The following is an 18316-nucleotide window of genomic DNA, read 5'->3' as shown; positions in this document are numbered from 1 at the left end:
TTATTTTATTTTATTTTATTTTATTTTATTTTATTTTATTTTATTTTATTTTATTTTATTTTTTTATTTTATTTTGAGAGAGCAAGCTTACTAGTGGGTGGGGGGAGAGAGAGAGAGGAAATCCCAAGCAGGCTCCTCACCATCAGTGTGGAGCCCAATGTGGGGCTTGAACCCACAAACAATGAGACCATGCCCTGAGCAAAAACCAAGAATTGGACGCTTACCTGACTGAGCCACCCGGTTGTCTCCCTCATTATTTTAAAAGTGATCCCAAGTATCACATTATTTAATCTATAAATATATTGTTTTTATCTCTAAAAATATATAAACTTAAGCTATAATACAATTATCCAGAAAAATATAAACATAATTCCTTAATATCATTACGTATTTAGGCAGTGTTAACATTTCCTCCATCTCCAAAATGATGTTTTTTCTTTTCTTTTTTAGAGAGAGTGAGCTTGAGTTGGGGGAGGGTAGAAGGAGGGAGGGAGAGAGAGAGAGAAAGAGAGAGAGTATGAATCTCAAGCAGGCTCCACACCCAGTGCAGATCCCAATGATTATGACCTGAGCTAAATCAAGAGTCAGACATTTAGCCAACTAAGCCTCCCAGGCTCCCCACAACTGCTGATGGTTTTGTTTTTTTATTATTTATTTATTTATTTATTTTTTTAACGTTTATTTATTTTGGAGACAGAGAGAGACAGGGCATGAATGGGGGAGGGTCAGAGAGAGGGAGACACAGAATCCGAAACAGGCTCTGGGCTCCGAGCCGTCAGCACAGGGGCCCGATGCGGGGCTCGAACTCACGGACGGCGAGATCGTGACCTGAGCCGAAGTTGGCGCTCAACCGACTGAGCCACCCAGGCGCCCCTGGTTTTGTTTTTTTAATGCAACATTCACATTTATTGAAATATCTTATGGAACAAAAAAGGGGAGTACTGAACATCTAACAACTGGAAACTTTCTCAGGTATTTCTTTATCCAAAATGATTTTTTTTTTTTTTTTACCAACTTAATTTTTTCGGTCATAATAATTTTTTTAGGTCAGTTTTAGGTTCACAGCAAACTTGAGGGGAAAGTATTTTCCATACACCATCTGCCCCCATATATTGCATAACCTCCCCCATTATCAGTATCCCCACCAGAGTGGTACATTTGTTACAATTGATGAACCTACACTGACACATCATTGTCACCCAAAGTCCATAGTTTACATTATGATTCATACTAATGTTGTATGTTCTATGCATTTGGGCAAATGTATAATGACATGTGTTCATCATCATGGTACTATACTGAGTATTTTTACTGCTCCATAAAAAAAAGATTTTAAAAATTTACATTTAGTTTCTTCAAATTGTAATCCAAACAGGGTCCACACATTGCCATTGACTGATGCTTGCTTAGGTCTTTATTTATTTTTTTAATGTTTATTTCTTTAAAAAAATTTTTTTTTAACATTTATTTTTGAGATAGATCTTGAGCGGGGGAGGGGCAGAGAGAGAGAGGAAGTCACAGACTCAGCAGCAGGCTCCAGGTTCTATGCTGTCAGCACAGAGCCCGATGCAGGGCTCGAACTCATGGACTGCAAGATCATGACCTGAGCCGAAGTTGGACGCCCAACTGACTGAGCCACCCAGGCGCCCCTTTAATGTTTTATTACTGAGAGAGTGCAAGCGGGACAGAGGATTAGAAGCAGGCTCCTAGCATACAGCAGAGAGCCTGATGTCGGGCTCAAGTGCAGGAACCGCATGATCTGAGCTGAAGTCAAGAGTCAGACTCTTAACCGACTGAGCCGTTTAGGTGCCCCTGCTTAGGTCTTTTAAAGCAAGATTTTGGTTAACTCTAGACTTTTAATGCATGGTATAATTCTTAGGGAACCACTGCAAGAACAAAAATAGAGGCTGTAACTTCCAAATCAGTAGAAGAAATAGATAAAATGTTAAAAAAGAATCAGTCCAAAAGAAGACAAAGAAACTGAACAGGTAACAAATGGAGAGAGCACAAAATTAGATGCTAGATTTAAACCTAGGTATATAATAGTTAAAGGTAAAAAGTAAATAATTGCACAGGTATCTTCCTAGCCTAAGGCATCATCAGCTGTTGCCTCCAATAATTTCCTACGTAGTATTCCCGCCTCAATTCTTGCCTCCCTCTATGTACTACCCATATAATAACAGGAGTAGTTTTTAAAAAATATAAATCAGCTCTTTTCTGCCATCTTTCTGTGCCACCGTAATGATGCACATAAATGTCTTGGCAGATTCTCTCAAGAGTATTAACAATGCCAAAAAGAGAGGCAAACACCAGGTTCTTATCAGGCCATGCTCCAAAGTCATAGCTGTGATGATGAGGCATGGTTATGCTGGCGATTTTGAAATCATTGATGATCACAGAGCTGGGAAAATTGTTGGGAACTTCATGGGCAGGTTAAACTGTGGAGTGATCAGCCCCAGATTTGATGGGTAACTCAAAGATGTAGAAAAATGGCAGAATAATCTCCTGTCTAGCCAATTTGCTTTCGTTGTACTAACCTCAGCTGGCATCATGGACCATGAAAAAGGAAGACGAAACACACCGGAGGGAATATCCTGGGATTTTTTTCTAGGGATATAATACATATGTGCAAATAAAATGCCTCAATGGACCATATATATATACATACATACGCATGCATATAAATCATATCATAACACTCTCCTCTTGAAAACATTCCAACAACTTCCTGGTAAATTCAGTGAAGTCCGTACTTAGTAGTGCCTATAACACCCTACATGATGTGGTCCATTTCTGTCTCTGTGACTGCATATCCTGCTATCATTTTTCACTCAAGCTTAGGGCCCTTAAACTTGCTGTGCCATCTCCCTGGATCACCAGGAGCAGTCAGAATTCTTAGTTCTTAAAAAAAAGCAGCTTAGTTCTAAAAACCAGAAACCACCTCTGGTTAATTGAGCAGAAAAGGAATTTGTCACCGGAAGAAACCACCACTGTCAATGGAATCTGCTTCCATTCTTGCCATAATGGATTCTATATACTTGCTGCTTTTTTATGCATTTATTTCCTAAGTTATAGTCCATCCTGGACGCTTCTTTATTGGAGTGGAGGTCATGTAACTGCATCCTAGCTGCGTGGAAAGCTGGAAAAGCAAATATTTAGCTTCACTAGTAGGTAGAAGTTTCTGGCTTCTTTCAGGACTCATCAGAAGGGAATTCCTTGGACATAAGAAGATGTTTTGATGCTGAGCCAAGAGTGACCTGTCCTTTATGATGCTTTTCTCTGGAATCCTTCCTTGCTTTGCTTCCTCCCTTAATTCACATTTCTACTCAAATGTCCTCTCCTCGAAGAGGCCTTTCCTTAGACTTTGTCTAAGATGGTGATTTCCCATCTCTAATCCAGTATTTTCTCTTTTCTTATTCTGCCTTACATTTTCTTCATAGTACCACTGTTACTGATTGATTAATTGCTAGCCTCTTCCCCAGGAACACAAGCTCCATGAGGGTAGGGACTTGTTTTTGTTTACCTTTCTGTTGGCACATATATGCTTAGTAAACATTTGTTTAATGAGTGAAGGGAAAACATAGAGAATGCTATAAATACCTGAGAAAATTTAAAGGGAAGGATTATTGAGGAATTAGCTCATTTAAGGAAGGTTTATTGGAGGGATGCTTGGGTAGCTCAGTTGGTTGAGCATCTGACTTCGACTTTGGCTCAGGTCATGATCTCGCAGTTTTGAGTTGAGCCCCACATTGGGCTCTGTGCTGACAGTTCGGAGCCTGGAGCCTGCTTCAGATTCTGTGTCTCCCTCTCTCTCTGTCCCTTCCCGGCTCATTCTCCCACTTTCTCTCAAGAATAAATGAACATTAAAAAAATTTTAAAAGAAAGTTTATTGGAGAAGAGAAATTTTTGAAATGGGCTTTGGAAGATTTGGAGAGAAGGAAGGTAGCTATCTAAAATGGGCAAATAGCATGAGGGAAGGCATTGGGTATGGAGTAAGGTGGACACGTATCGAATAAGAATTGTTTAGAATCTGATGGCTATCAGGGTCCTTTATGAGGTGGGAATTGAGAAAAGTGGACAAGGTGAAGGTGTGAGGTTACAGCAGGTGATAGAGGGCCTTGAACTAATAATAAGGTGGTCTTTTACTTGCTAGAGAGTAAAAGATGACTAGTGTTTTTTTTTTTTTTTAATTAAAAATAAACTGTGGTATTTTCACATAGTATTATGCAGGTGTAAAATAGAATGAGGTAAATGTCTGGAGAATTTTCTGGGAAATATATTAAGTGGAAAAAAAAAGCTAAGTGCAGAACAGTGTATGTAGTATACTCTCTTGGTATATGAAGTGTGTGTGTGCGAGTAAGAATATATATACTAATTTGTTTATGTTTCAAAAAGAAAAACTGAAAAGCCAAACCAGAAATTAATAAAATGGTTACCTTGGGGTGGGGAAGAGGGAGGGAGAGGGAATGATGTGAAGGAAATAGGAATGGAAGTGAGATTCCTGTTTAGTTTTGACTTTTGAATTATGTAAATATTTTACACATTCAAAATTTACAATTAAATGAAAATAAAAACAATCTCTAAAATTGGGCACAAACTTAAAAAAATGAACCTAATGTATATCAAAATAGTTCTTTAAATACATGGAGAAAAACACACTCTCAAGTGACTTTTGAGCTCTATATCAAATGGCATATATGCTAAGGACAAAAAGAACTGCAGAGAAATCTTAAACCTCATTCATTTTATTGCTAGTTGTAATGTTGATGTTTTTATTCTGATACCATTGGATACATGTTTAGGTTAAAGCCAATAAATAAGATTGTATGCTTATATGTTAGAAGTCAGTAGAAATACAAAATCAAAGGAGCTAGGCAAAAAAGGATGTTTATAATGTTGAACTTGAATTATAAATGTCAGTATGAATTCAGGATTTAAAATATGTATATTTCTTTATTTTTAAATTTTTTAAAATGTTTATTCATTTTTGAGAGACATAGAGAGATAGAGCATGAATGGAGGAGGGGCAGAGAGAGAGGGAGACACAGAATCTGAAGGAGGATCCAGGCTGTGAGTTGTCAGCACAGAGTCTGACATGGGGCTCGAACTCACCAACCATGAGATCATGACCTGAGCCGGTCAGACATTTAACTGACTGAGCCACCCAGGCACCCCAAAATATCCATATTTCTTAATTCCATCCATATGTATATTTCTTTCTTAGATGTGTCCTCTGAAAGGATCTTGAAAGTGCATCACTTTCGTAGATAATAAGTACTTGTATTACCTCAGTTTTGTTCTTTAAATACTTTATTGAAGAAATGACTGGTTCCAGGACTGAGGCAGGGAACGTACATAGTGAACCTAGGACAATTTGTGCCAGAAGCAAGAAACCTTTCAAAGACACAAGAAAAGCCTACCTGAAGAGGCTCTTTTTGGCCAAAATTGAGACAATTTGAACATAAAAAAGAATAAGGAGAATAATTTGAAACAATATATAATAAAAAAAACAAATGGAGATGGCTATTACCTATTCTTTACTCTGAAGATTGGTAATTTAACAATTGAATTGTCTTTTTTGGTAGAAATTTGCATGGTGCCAAAGTAACACTCCACAGAATACTAGTTGGTCTCAAAACAATAAAACTTTACAGTGGAAGGATCAGGCTTATTACCAGCTTTGTTATTAATCTTGGCATCACTAACAATGAGCCAAAAATATGTGCATCCTGATGTGATTCAATATCAAATAGACTGCATCAACTGAAGTATTTTTTTTAATGTTTATTTATTTATTTTGAGAGAGAGAGCAGTGGAGGGCAGAGAGGGAGAGAGAGGGAGAGAGAGAGAGAGAGAGAGAGAGAGAGAGAGAGAGAGAATCTCAAGCACATTCTGCACTGTCTGCACAGAGCCTGACATGGGGCTCGATCCCACTAATCATGAGATCATGAACTCAGCTGAAATCAAGAATTGGATGCTTGACCGGCTAAACCACCCAGGCACACCTGAGGTAATTTTGTAGAACATTTAAAATCTGAATTTAGTCGGACTTTTCAGACTTTCAGTTTATAAGTAATATGGGAGATGAAAGAAATTAAACACCACCTTAGATGAAGCAATGAGAAAAATACAGAATGTGAGATATAGATGAACTGGCCATTTAATGTCATAGGAGAGGAAAACAAGGGTGGGGGGGGTGGGGCGGGGAGGAGGAAACTGTCCGAGCATATAATTAATCTAGAGATATAACAACCAAATGCAGTATGTGCCAGCTGTAAAGTACATTTTTTTTAGAAAGGAGTAGGATGAAGCAAGATGGCCAACTTTTAATTTAGAATGTGGGTGATGGGCATATGGGTGTGTGTGTTTGTGTATATACACACATATATTCATTTATATGCATACATATACACTTTTCTATATTTAAAAGATTTCATAATAAAAACTTAAAAATATTTTTCTGTTTATGGACACTTAAGTTGTTTGTAGTTTCTTTTTCTTCAATTACAAATAATGTTTCTGTAAACGTTCCTATACATGCTTCCTTTCCTTGTGTACATGTTAAGGAGATACGGCAACTTTCTAGTAGTGGAATTCTGGATCAGGGTAGACGTACCTTCAACTCTGCTAAATACTGATAATTTGTTCTTCAAATGGTTGTACTGATGAGGTTTTTAGACAAGAGAATTATGAAATGTATGTCTTCCCTATTAGATGATGAATTCTTTGAGGGTAGGTACCATGTAGAGACTCATATAGAAATGTTTGAGTTGAACGAAATTGTATTTTAGTGGGACGAACTGTATTTTAGCAGGATGAGAAATTAGGATTAGGTCAGCTAAGAGGGTATTGTGATGTTTAAGGTATGAGGCAGTGAGTGTGTAAGACTGGAGGTAGTAGAGAGGAAGGGATGAATATTAGAAATCTTGGAGAGAAAGGATTGAAGTATATGTGCTTTTATTGTCAGGTAGGATATTGATGATTCACTGTTGTGACTTCTAATACCCAGTAGTTTGTTGGCTTCACTTTATAGTAAAACAGGTAAGTTATGCTTCCCTATTAACTCAAAACCATCTACTGACCTAGTTCTAGTAGAGTTCTAGCCTTTTCTTCATCCTCTGCTTGCACTCTTTTTAAGCCTCAGTCTTTTCCTGGGATAAAGATATTGATTTAAAAGAGACTAGTAGTTGAATGGGGTAAAGGGGCAGTGGGTTGCAAAGATGGAAGAATTTATGTAGTAATATGGGTAGAATTTGTGGGTAGCTTCATCCCCAAGTCAGTTTGTGAAGTCTTCCTAGGACAGAGGATATCTTCCTGTAGTTTTTAAGGGGAAAGTTTATCCAGTGTTATAACAGAGGTAATTAATCAGATGTAGTTTTTGCTAAGAGAATGTCCTATATCTTGTTTTAAAATGTTGCAACTTTTTGTAAATTGTAAAGTTGGTGCCTTCAAGAAGTTTTGATTAATGGTTCTAGAATAGCTTTGTCCAACAGAAATATAATGTGAGGAGCATATTTAAAATTTTAGAGCAGCCACAATAAAAAAAATGAAATTAATTTGAATAATATATTACATTTAATCCCATATATCCAAAATATTACCATTTTAACATGTAATTGATATGTTATTAATGAGATATTTTGCATTCTTTTTTGGTACTAAGTCTTCAGAATCTGTTGTGTTATACTTATAGCACAGTTCCATTTGGAGTAGCTACATTTCAGTGCCCACTATAATTATGGCTAGTGGCTACTGTATTGGACAGCTCAGTTCTAGAACATACTCAGTTGAAACGTTTGAACTCAGTTGGGTGCTGATTTGACCCACGGTCATTGAGGGTGGCCATGAGCTGATCTTGCTTCATAGACCTGTTGCTGGTTATTAGATAAGTTCTGGCTTCCTGTCCAAATCTTCCTGTCCAAGAGTGATTTTGAGGGTCCCAGACAAAGCCATTATCCAGATTTACTGATTATATTCACACTTTTCCCTTTTGCCTCAGAAAACCTAGAACTGACCTTGGACTGTTTTGAAACAAATCTGTCAATTTGAGTTGCTGCCAATAAAAAGAATATTCAGGCGAGTTCTAATCTCATTCATTTGTAAGGATTTTAGTTACAAGGCTGACAGGAATTCAGCAAGCATTTTATTGATTGTGGTATTTCTTAGAATTTGTGACACTGTCAGCCTTGTTTGCATTTTTAAAGTCAAACGTTATGACTCTTGGTTATCTGAGGTATTTCTGGAGTTTCTACTGTGTGCTAAATGTTTATTCAATGAATGTTTTTGAGCATTTACCATACTTTAGGCACAGTGACAACTTGTAGCCAAGTAAACAGGCACATTTAGTGTGGTCTGATAAATGCTATGATAGAAACTTCATATGCTAGGAGAAAACAAGGAAGGACACTTCAGTTAATTTTGGGGCATCAGGAATGGCTTCTCTGAGGAGATAAGCTGAACTCTGAAAGACAGGTAGGAATAAATATGGCAATAGTGGGTGTGGAGAAGAGAAGATTCTTCCTGGCAGAGGGAATATTTGAGTGAGAAAAAGAACCAAGTACAACATTTTTCCTGTAATACAGAATTCAGTGTGAGAGGTAGTGAGTAGTGTATATGGGATGGTGGCAACAGATCCCAAATGTGAAAGGCCTGGACTCTTATGGCAGAGTTTGACATTTTGTTGTTGTTGTTGTTGTTGAGAGAGCACTCTTGCGCACACACAAACTGGGGAGGTGCAGAGAGAATCTCAAGCAGGCTTTGAGCTGTCGGCACAGAGCCCAATGTGGACCTCGATCTCACGAATCATGAGATCATGACCGGAGCCAAAACCGAGTCCAATGCTTAACCGACTGAGCCACCTAGGTGCCCCAGAGAGTTTGACTTTAACTGAGTTAACTGAGGAAGAACGTGATTTCATTTAAGGATGACTAAGAAGTTTGGTATTAGAATGGAGAATAAATTAGAGGAAGACAAGACTGAGGCATAGACACTAATTTAGAGGTGTCCTAGGAGAGAAAGGATGGAGATGAGCAAAGATTGAGGCAGAGAGACAAGACTGTCAACATATATTTATTGAAGGCCTACTTTCTAGCATTGGAAAGAGGTAGAAGAATTTAAGAGACATTTAGGAGGTAAAAGTGGCAGGTCTTAATGATTGATTGGAATTGAAATGGGTAGAAGAAAGGGGTCAAGGACGATTCCAAAGTTTCTGATCTACAAAACAAGCCACTACTTGGACAGATTGACTTTTTTTTTTAAATTTTTTTTTAATGTTTTATTTACTTTTGAGAGAGAGAGGGGGAGAGAGAGAATGAACGGGGGAGGGGCAGGGAGAGAGGGAGAATCCATGAAGCAGGCTCCAGGCTCTGAGCTGTCAGCACAGAGCCCAACATGGGGCTCAAACCTGTGAACCACAAGATCGTGACCAGGGCCAAAGTCAGATACTTAACTGACTGAGCCACCCGGGCACCCCAGCTTGATTTTTAAAGTACCTTCGAATCTATAGGTGGAGGCATCTGTCCAGTTGAACATTTGAGTCTAGTGCTTGGACAGAGTCTAGGACTGAAGATAGATTTGGAAGTCATCAGGTAATCTTGGCTAAGAAAGATAAACTTTCTAGAGGAGAGAATGTAGAGAATGAAAAAGAGGGCTGAAAAGTGACACACTGAGAAACTGCCAATATTTAAGGGGAAGAGAAAAGGGATCCAGTTGAAAGACACATAAGCTACCATCCTTGCCTCTAAGCATTTTATAATTTAAGTGAGACACATAAAAATGAATCATTTGGTGACCAGTGCAAGTCAGAGTCTAATTTGATGCCAACTTTTATTGTACCACCTCTTGTATTTTATGTGAAATGAAGTTAAGTGTATAAAGGAAGTGGTTAGTATTTAGGCCAGGGAGTAGCATTGGTAGTGCATGCATTCAGTGGGGACATCTAGCCTGTGGTCACTAGAAGGACTCAGATGATGGTATATTGCATAGTATGTGTATTGCCTGTGTTGTGAATGTGGACTCTGGAGCCATTCAGCCTTGGTTATTCTCCACTAGCAGTATGACCTTGGGCATGTAACTTTCTATGACTCATTTTTCTCAGCAATACAATGATGATGATGATAATTCTGACTTGAAGGTATTGTGAAATTATATGAGTTAGTATGTGTAAATTCTTAGACTGTGTCTGGCACAATCTGTCTTGTTGTTTTCTCTCTCTATATGTACATACACATACATGGATGGCTGTGTTATACTTTACTATGTTACACCCACTATATGTGTATATGTAGTATTATATACATGTTAGGAATTATCATCATTTAATAAATGGCGTGTCTGATGAGGGCTCATGATTTGGACAGGATAGGTAGGCACCAGAGAAGAAATGTTCCCTCTATGAAACTTAATGTAAACATACATGGTTTTTAAACAGGCTTTCACTGGTAAAGTGGGTGAAAAAATGGTATGAGAATCCCCTTTCCTTCTGATTCCCAGTTGGAAGCAAAGAATGCCCTTTTAATAGAAGGCTTTAAAGATGTTAAAGCCTTTGTGTGTAATGTTATCCCTGTGTGGTAGTGGGATTTCCTCAGGCCATATTTTCTCAAGAAAAGTTATTCTGGAAGGAAGTTTTTCATCAGCTTTGTGAGTATGAGTTCACTGGATCCTTGGCTTTAACTTTGGGAAAATCTAGATCTGGAATCAAAGTTCTGGCTTTGGGGATTGGGAACCTTGTGGAGCAGCAGTCATTATTTTATACTGATAGTGGGAGTGTAAATTGGCATAATCTTTTGGTGATAATTTGGTAGTGTCTATCACAATTAAAATGTGAATGTAGGGGCACATGGGTGGCTCAGTTGGTTACGCATCCGATTCCAGCTCAGGTCATGATCTCACATTTCGTGAGTTTGAGCCCTGCGTGGGGCTCTGTGCTAACAGCTTGGGGCCTGGAGCCTGCTTTGGGTTCTGTGTCTCCCTTTCTCTCTGCCCCTTCCCCACTCATGCTCTGTCTCTCTGTCTGTCTGTCTCTCTCTCAAAAATAAAGATTACAATAATTAAAAAAAAATTTTTTTTTTGAATGTTTATTTATTTTTGAGACAGAGAGGGACAGAGCATGAACAGGGGAGGGGCAGAGAGAGAGGGAGACACAGAATCTGAAGCAGGCTCCAGGCTCTGAGCTGTCAGCACAGAGCCCGACACGGGGCTCGAACTCACGGAGTGTGAGATCATGACCTGAGCCGAAGTCGGACGCTTAACTGACTGAGCCACCCAGGCGACCCTACAATAATTTTTTTAATGTGATGTTAAAAATGTAGCAATTATACTTCTTTTGTAAAACATTTTTTAAAGATTATTTTTTTATTTTAGAGAGAGAGAGAGAGAGCATGAGTGGGGGAGAGGGGCAGAGGGAGAGAAAGAGAAAGAGCGAGAATCCCAAGCAGGCTCCATGCTCTGCACTCAGCAAGGTGCCTGATGTGGGGCCCAATCCTATAACTGTGAGATCTTGACCTGAGCTGAAACCAAGAGTTGGACACTCAACCAACTGAGCCACCCACGCGGTCCTGGCAAAATTATGCTTTCTAGAATAGTTTTCATAAAAGTGCTAACCCAAGTGTATGGGTTTGTTACAGCACTATTTGTAAAGATGAAAAATGAAAATGGATTGAATAATTAATGTATTCATATTCCATATATTTGTTTCTTATTTCTGTAGTGTAATAGTTTCCTATTTCCTGTAACAAATTACCATAAACTTAGTGCCTTAAAACGACACAAATTTATTATTTTACAGTTATGGAGGTCTGAAGACTCAGAATTAAGATTTTAGCAGGGTTGTGTTCCTTCTGGAGGCTCCAGGGGAGAATCTGTTTTCTTTCCTTTTCTAGTTTTTAAAGACTGCCTGCATTTCTTGGCTGGTGCAGCACCCCCCTCCCACCATCTTCAAGGCTAGCACCTATAGCAGCCTCAAATCTCTGTCTCTCTTCTCTCTCTTCTCTGCAACCTTCTCTTTGATCCTGACCCTCCAACCTTCCTCGTATAAGGACTCTTCTGATTGCATTAGGCCCATCTAGATAATCCAGGATCTTCCTATATCAAGATCTTTAATTTAATCGTACCCGGAAAGTCCTTTTTGCCATGTAAGCTAACAGCTAACATTCACAGATTCTGGGAATTAAGATCTAGACATCTTTGTGGGGAGCATTATTCAGCCTACCACCCTTCATAAAACTGTGCAGCCAGTAAAAAGAATGTTTTTATCTGTGTGCACTTAGATGTCACTGATAAAACAAGAGGATCCCTGTTAAGTGGAAAGAAGCAAGTTGCAAAACCATGTAGTATGATCCCTTTTTATGTTTTTTGTTTGTTTAAAAAGAAGTCTTGTGCCTATGTGTGTTTCTGTAGGCATAGAAAAGATCTGGAAGGCTACACACTAAACATTTAAATTGTTGTAACTTTTGGGGAATAAGACCACAGGGAAGTGTGGGGATGACTTTGAATTTGAATGTTACATTTTTAATATACAGTGAAAATGTATTTATTACAATTTTTATGAAAGTATACATGTACATAGTTGAAAAAGTAAAAAATACAAGGTTTTATAGTGAAAACAAAAAACCACACACAAACAGAAAACAATAACCCTGAGTCCCTTGTGTTATTCCTTCTCACCCCAGAACCCTCCTTCCCAGAGGTATCCATTCTTTCTTTTCGCTTTTTCCCCCTAGTATTTCCCTCCATATTTCTAAATAACAAGCTTATGCTATTAATTGATTTTTCTGTTTTAGGTATCTTTGACTTCCTACTTATGAAGATGAAGCTTTGGCTATCTTAAACCAAATCACCTCTAAGCATATTTTTCCTCACTCTTCTTCTTCTTAATAGAAGTGCACCAAAAATTTTCCTGGATTAGTGTTCAATGGTTATTATAATCCTGGAACTACCATTTTTAACTAACCCATGCCATATTAGGATTACATTTTCTTTCTTCTATAGGTTTTTGTTTTCTTCCCTCTGAAAAACAAATTGTGTAGTTTTTTCTTTTGCCTTACTTTTCTTGTAGCCATCATTAACCCATCTCAAATTCCCCACAGGAAATCTCATTCTTTTCCTGGCAGTCTTACTAGCTTATCTTTTCCTTGAAGACCTTCTTCTGGAACCTCTGTCCTCTGGCTCCAGTCTGGATTTACTTTCCGGGTCTCTGGTCCAGCACATCTTGGGGTCTCCTTTACCATAATCTTGAGGATCCTCTTCACCCTATTTATGTTAGATCCCTTATTTCCTTGATTCTTGTTTCTGGTTTACTCCTGGTCTTGGAGGACTACGTCTTCTAGTGGCTTTCTGAAATAAGGGTCTGTGGGAGATGATTTTTCTTTAGATGTTTTATGTTTGAAAGTGTCATTTTATTTTTAAGTTAAAAAAAAAGTAAAAAAAACCAAAACACTCTACAAAATGGGAAAGGGAGAAAAATCCAAATATACCAGAGTTCATATGATTAGTTTTCTTCAAAGGAATTGCACAGAGAAAGACTTAAAGGGCATGTTCTTTTATATCCCAGCAGATTCCCAGTGTTCTCTAATTTAGAACGCAAGAGTTAAGAAATACGGGTCTTCTCTTTAGACTAAAACTAGTGCTCTTTGGTAAATCCTTTAACTTTTTGTTTGTCTCCTTTGCAAAATGGAGACCATGACTATTGTGGTAAGGCTATTTAGTTACCTGAGACAATGTAGATAAAGATTTAGCAAGATGCCAGGTGCTACTTTTATCATCAGTATTATTTTCTTATGAGAATGTAGGGAACTAAATTCTCATGCCCAAGGATATTTTCCTACATATAGTTATACACATGACTGTAATTACTTAATTTTACTTAGAGTCACATTTTACATGCTTTAACTGTTGCATATTATTTATAAGTAATAGTCTTAAATGACTATAGTACTGTGTTAAGAGGTGTCTTTATTTTTTAGACATACATACTGAAATATTACAGATAAAATGGTATGATGTCTGACATTTGCTCCAAAATAATATGTGTGCGTGGGAAATAGGCTGGCCATAAATTGATAATATTGAAGCTAGTTGATGGCTATTCATTATACTGTTGTGTCTATTCTTGTATTTGCTCAAAATTTCCCATAATAAAAAGTAAAAAAAATAAACGCCTGCAATATTCCATTATGATCTATCTTAATTTCTTTAACTATTGATTGTAGTAAGGCATTCCAGTTTTTATCTATTTTAAATAACATTATTATTAATATATTTATGTTTCAGATAGTTTCCTTGTGTTAGGTTCATGAGTGGGATTATTTGGTCAAAGAGTATGATCATTTTCATACACAGTACTAAATTGCTTGGACGAAAAACTTTAGAAAAATTTTATTGGATTTATAATTGTTTTCATTGGGCATAGGTGTGATATTGTAAATTTACTCTGAAGTTTTTAATTAGGCAGTCAAGGTTTATTATTAAGTATATTGTGATGGGATTTTATTTTCTAAGTGCTTTCATATTCTTTTTTAATGCTAGTAACAGTTCACATGGAGCTATTACTTTACAGTTTCATAGAGTTTTCACATCCAGTAGATGTTTTAATCCTCAAAATATCTCTATGAGCTATGAATTACAGAAATTTAAAACAAAATAGACTTTAAGCTTTAACAATGGAGTTAGTAATTCCTATTACCACTAGATGGCTCTCTCAGCATGTAGTTTTGAGCAAAAAGTAACTAGTAGACATTTTGAAGTTCTTTTATAGATCTTATTAAAATTCATATTATTAAAGTTAAAAAAAATAATGGTTTGTATTGGATTGTGATCAACTTTTTCAGAAGTAGTAAAAAAAACTAAGGATGGAATTTATTGCAATGGGTTTTTAGATTACGTTTCTTTTTGAGAGGAAAGGGGTATTAACCTGGATGGCATTCAGTACCATACATACAGTGTATTTTCAGAAAGTATATTTAACATTAATTAAAATTTACTGAATTGAATTATGCTTCTTTATTTGCTTGGGGGAAAGTTATTTGCCATACCAAAAAAGCAACATTTGTTGCTAGGTCCTTAAATGATTTTATGTAAATTTAACACTCTATCTGTGGGGATTTAATAGATAAATAATGAACAAAGTAAATTGAGGGGGCTCTCTGGAGCTATGGCCCCTCAGTCAGTTTGTTGTCTTAATGTATTTGAGATCCTCTGAAGGTTAGAATTACTCTGTGATGTGTGTGTTTCACCTCAGGTGAGAATCAGAAATGAAATTGCTACATTTTGGTATTGTCATTGTTTTAAGTTTTACTAATTGTCTACAAAAAAATTAAGAGTGCCTTTGAGTTTGGTCTTACTTGATCTCCTATGTATTTTCTTCCAATGATTTTCCAATCTTATTTAGATCCATTGCTGTCTTTCTATAAAAAAATGTTTTGTATTGTGCCTTTTGCTAACTTGAAGTGAAAATTATGGTTAATATTACATATCTACATAATTTCAAAAGGTCATTATAATACCTAATTATAATGAAGAAATGGAAGGAAAGCAATTTATAATAAAATGTATATTTCAGTATGTAAATACTCAGGCAGACTACTCTAGATGAGACAAGAAGTTGTCAAATGCTTGCCCCATAGAGTCATTTGTAGAGTCACTATGAATGATAGCTGTGAAAGCTGATTGATAGTGTTTTATATTGGTGATTCCAGATAACCAAGTGGCATTGACATGGGTGATGTGATTTTCCAAAATAGTGAACAATTCTTAGTAAAGTTCTGAACAAAACAGATTTATTGTATGGTTGGCTTCTGAGAAATTTGGGATACATTAACAACTATGGAAAAATACATTTTGTTTACATATTAAGTTCTAGTCTTAGGTATATTCATTGGAGCCTTTGGAAGCCACCCAGAACATGTGACAATTCTTTGCCATACTGAATTGTTTCCTGCATTGCTAGACTTCTAATATCCCTGACACTTGCCCATTAAATGGTAGTAGAGCTTTCACCTTACTGTGTCCTGCATCAGTCCCCAAAATGCCTTCACATATATCCAAAGGGCCCTCTAGGTGGCAGTGCTGCTACCATTTTGAGACCTAATGGTTTTAGAGTATCCAGCTACATATATCTACTATATGGCTATGTTGTTCATGGAATTTTATTTTATTAAAAAATTTTTAACGTTTATTTATTTCTGAAAGAGAGCGAGAAAGAGAGAGAGAATGCGAGTGGGGGAGAGCAGCAGAGCAAGGGAGACACAGAATTTGAAGCAGGCTCCAGGCTCCGAGATGTTAGCACAGAGCCAGATGTGAGGCTTGAACTTACGAACTGTGAGATCATGACCTGAACCGAAGTCGGGGGCTTAACCAACTGAGCCACCCAGGTGCCCCAGTCGTGGGATCTTAAAACTACAATAACTTAAGTATCCTGAGTCCTTAAATATGTCATGTTTTGAATAACTAAGACAACTACAGAATTATGAATTATGGGAGAAGTTGATTCATTCAAACGCATCACTGTTTCATTGTAATTCTTGTAAGCAGATCAGTAAGTTTACTACTTTAAGTACCCAATACCAGCATTTTTATTTTTTCCACTTTTCCTGTTTAGTAAGTCAGTAGTATATAACTTTCTTTAATGTCCGCATTTAGTTAGTTGATAGTCATACAATGTAATTTGTCCCTTAAAGAAATCTTTTTATTTTTTTTAATGTTTATTTATTTTGAGAGAGAGAACACCATGCATGTGTGAGTAGAGGAGGAGGAGGAAAGAGGGAGGGAGGGAGAGAGAGAGAGAATCCCAGGCAGGTTCTGTGCTGTCAGTGCAGAGCCTGATGCTGGGCTGGATCTCATGAACCCATGAGATCATGACCTGAGCCAAAATCAAGAGTCTGATGCTCAACTGACTGAGTCACTGAGGCATCACAAAAAACCCACTTTTGATTTAGGAAGATAATATAGTAACATTATAGAAACTTTGTAAAATAAAAGCAAAATTTCCCGTAAGCGTATCACTGACATATTCTCCAGTGTTTTGTTCTCTGTGTGTATATTTTGACATTCAAAAATTAGTTTTGTATCTTTTAACTTAATGTGGCATAACTTTTTAATGTTATTATGTAACTTCCAACTATATTTTAAGCTACTGCATATTCTCAGATTCCACAATTTTCCTACTTTGTTCACATGATAAAAATGTAATAATATGTATGTAGATCTATTTGTATATATGTGTATTGATAGATCTGTTTCAGTATATTATTTTTTCTCAGAAGTAGGATCATTTATTAAGTCATTAAACTTGAACATTTTGGTAACTTTATGTATTGCCAAATTGACATTCTAAAAAAGCTGATCCTGGGGCACCTGGGTGGCTCAGTCAATTAAATGTCTGACTTCGGCTCAGGTCATGATCTCGCAGTTCAAGAGTTCAAGCCCCACATTGGGCTCTGTGCTGACAGCTCAGAGCCTGCAGCCTGCTTCGGATTGTGTGTCTCCCTCTCTCTCTGCTCCTCCCCCTCTTGCGCTCTGTCTCTGTCTCTCAAAAATAAATAAACATTAAAAAAATTTTAAATCTGATCCCTTTATACTGCTATCAACATTATGTCACTATATATGGAAGTGAGAGTCTCAACTCATTCTTGACTGCATCAGAAATTACTTTTATTTACATTTATTTGACTGTTATGACACTGAACATTTTTTATGCTTATGAATTATTTGTTTTCTCTTTTGGAAAATATATGGTCATGTCCTTTGATTGTTGTTATGTTGGGTTCATGGTGTTTTTTTTTTTTTTCCCTTTTCATTTTGAATCAGACCAAAATTTTGTGTAATTAAAACATTGATGTTTCTTACATTCATTTTTATGGCAAACTTTCCTTTGCTGTATTTTATTTTATTTTATTTTATTTTATTTTATTATTTTATTTTATTTTATTTTAATTTTTTAGTACATTGAGGTTTCATTATCTACCCATAGAAAATAATATGTGATATCAAAGAAAGGGGTGGAGAGTCAAGAAATCAGGTTCTGGAGGGAGATATTTATAATATTGTATCTGACAAAGAACTCATATTCAGAATGTATGTTATGAATGCTTACAAACATTAAGAAAAAGGCAGACAACCCAGCTTCCAAAAATGAGAAAAATCCCTATATCCAGATGTCTAAGTCATCTGGAAGTGTGCATGCTGAATGAATTCAAACTGATTTTATATTACCTGTGTAGACATACTCAAAAGGGTATATTTTGGGTGAAGATTTATTTCATTATAAAACCACATTTATATTAAGTTTTGGTGATACAAGTGGAGTCACTGTGTTAGTGTG

At 36.7% G+C, this 18316-nt stretch overlaps 1 protein-coding gene and 1 pseudogene across 4 annotated transcripts in view; both read left to right on the top strand.

Annotated features, from left to right (window-relative positions):
* GABPB1 (GA binding protein transcription factor subunit beta 1) overlaps nt 1-18316 on the top strand; it is a 67324-nt gene that overhangs the window by 17751 nt on the left and 31257 nt on the right. The gene's annotated exons all lie outside the window — the stretch shown is intronic.
* On the top strand, nt 669-8554 carry LOC125908858 (40S ribosomal protein S15a-like; annotated as a pseudogene).

This window comes from Panthera uncia (assembly GCF_023721935.1).
Source record: "Panthera uncia isolate 11264 chromosome B3 unlocalized genomic scaffold, Puncia_PCG_1.0 HiC_scaffold_1, whole genome shotgun sequence".
NCBI lineage: Eukaryota > Metazoa > Chordata > Mammalia > Carnivora > Felidae > Panthera > Panthera uncia.
The sequence above is the reverse complement of the archived record's forward strand: the minus strand, read 5'-3'. Positions and strand labels throughout refer to the sequence as shown.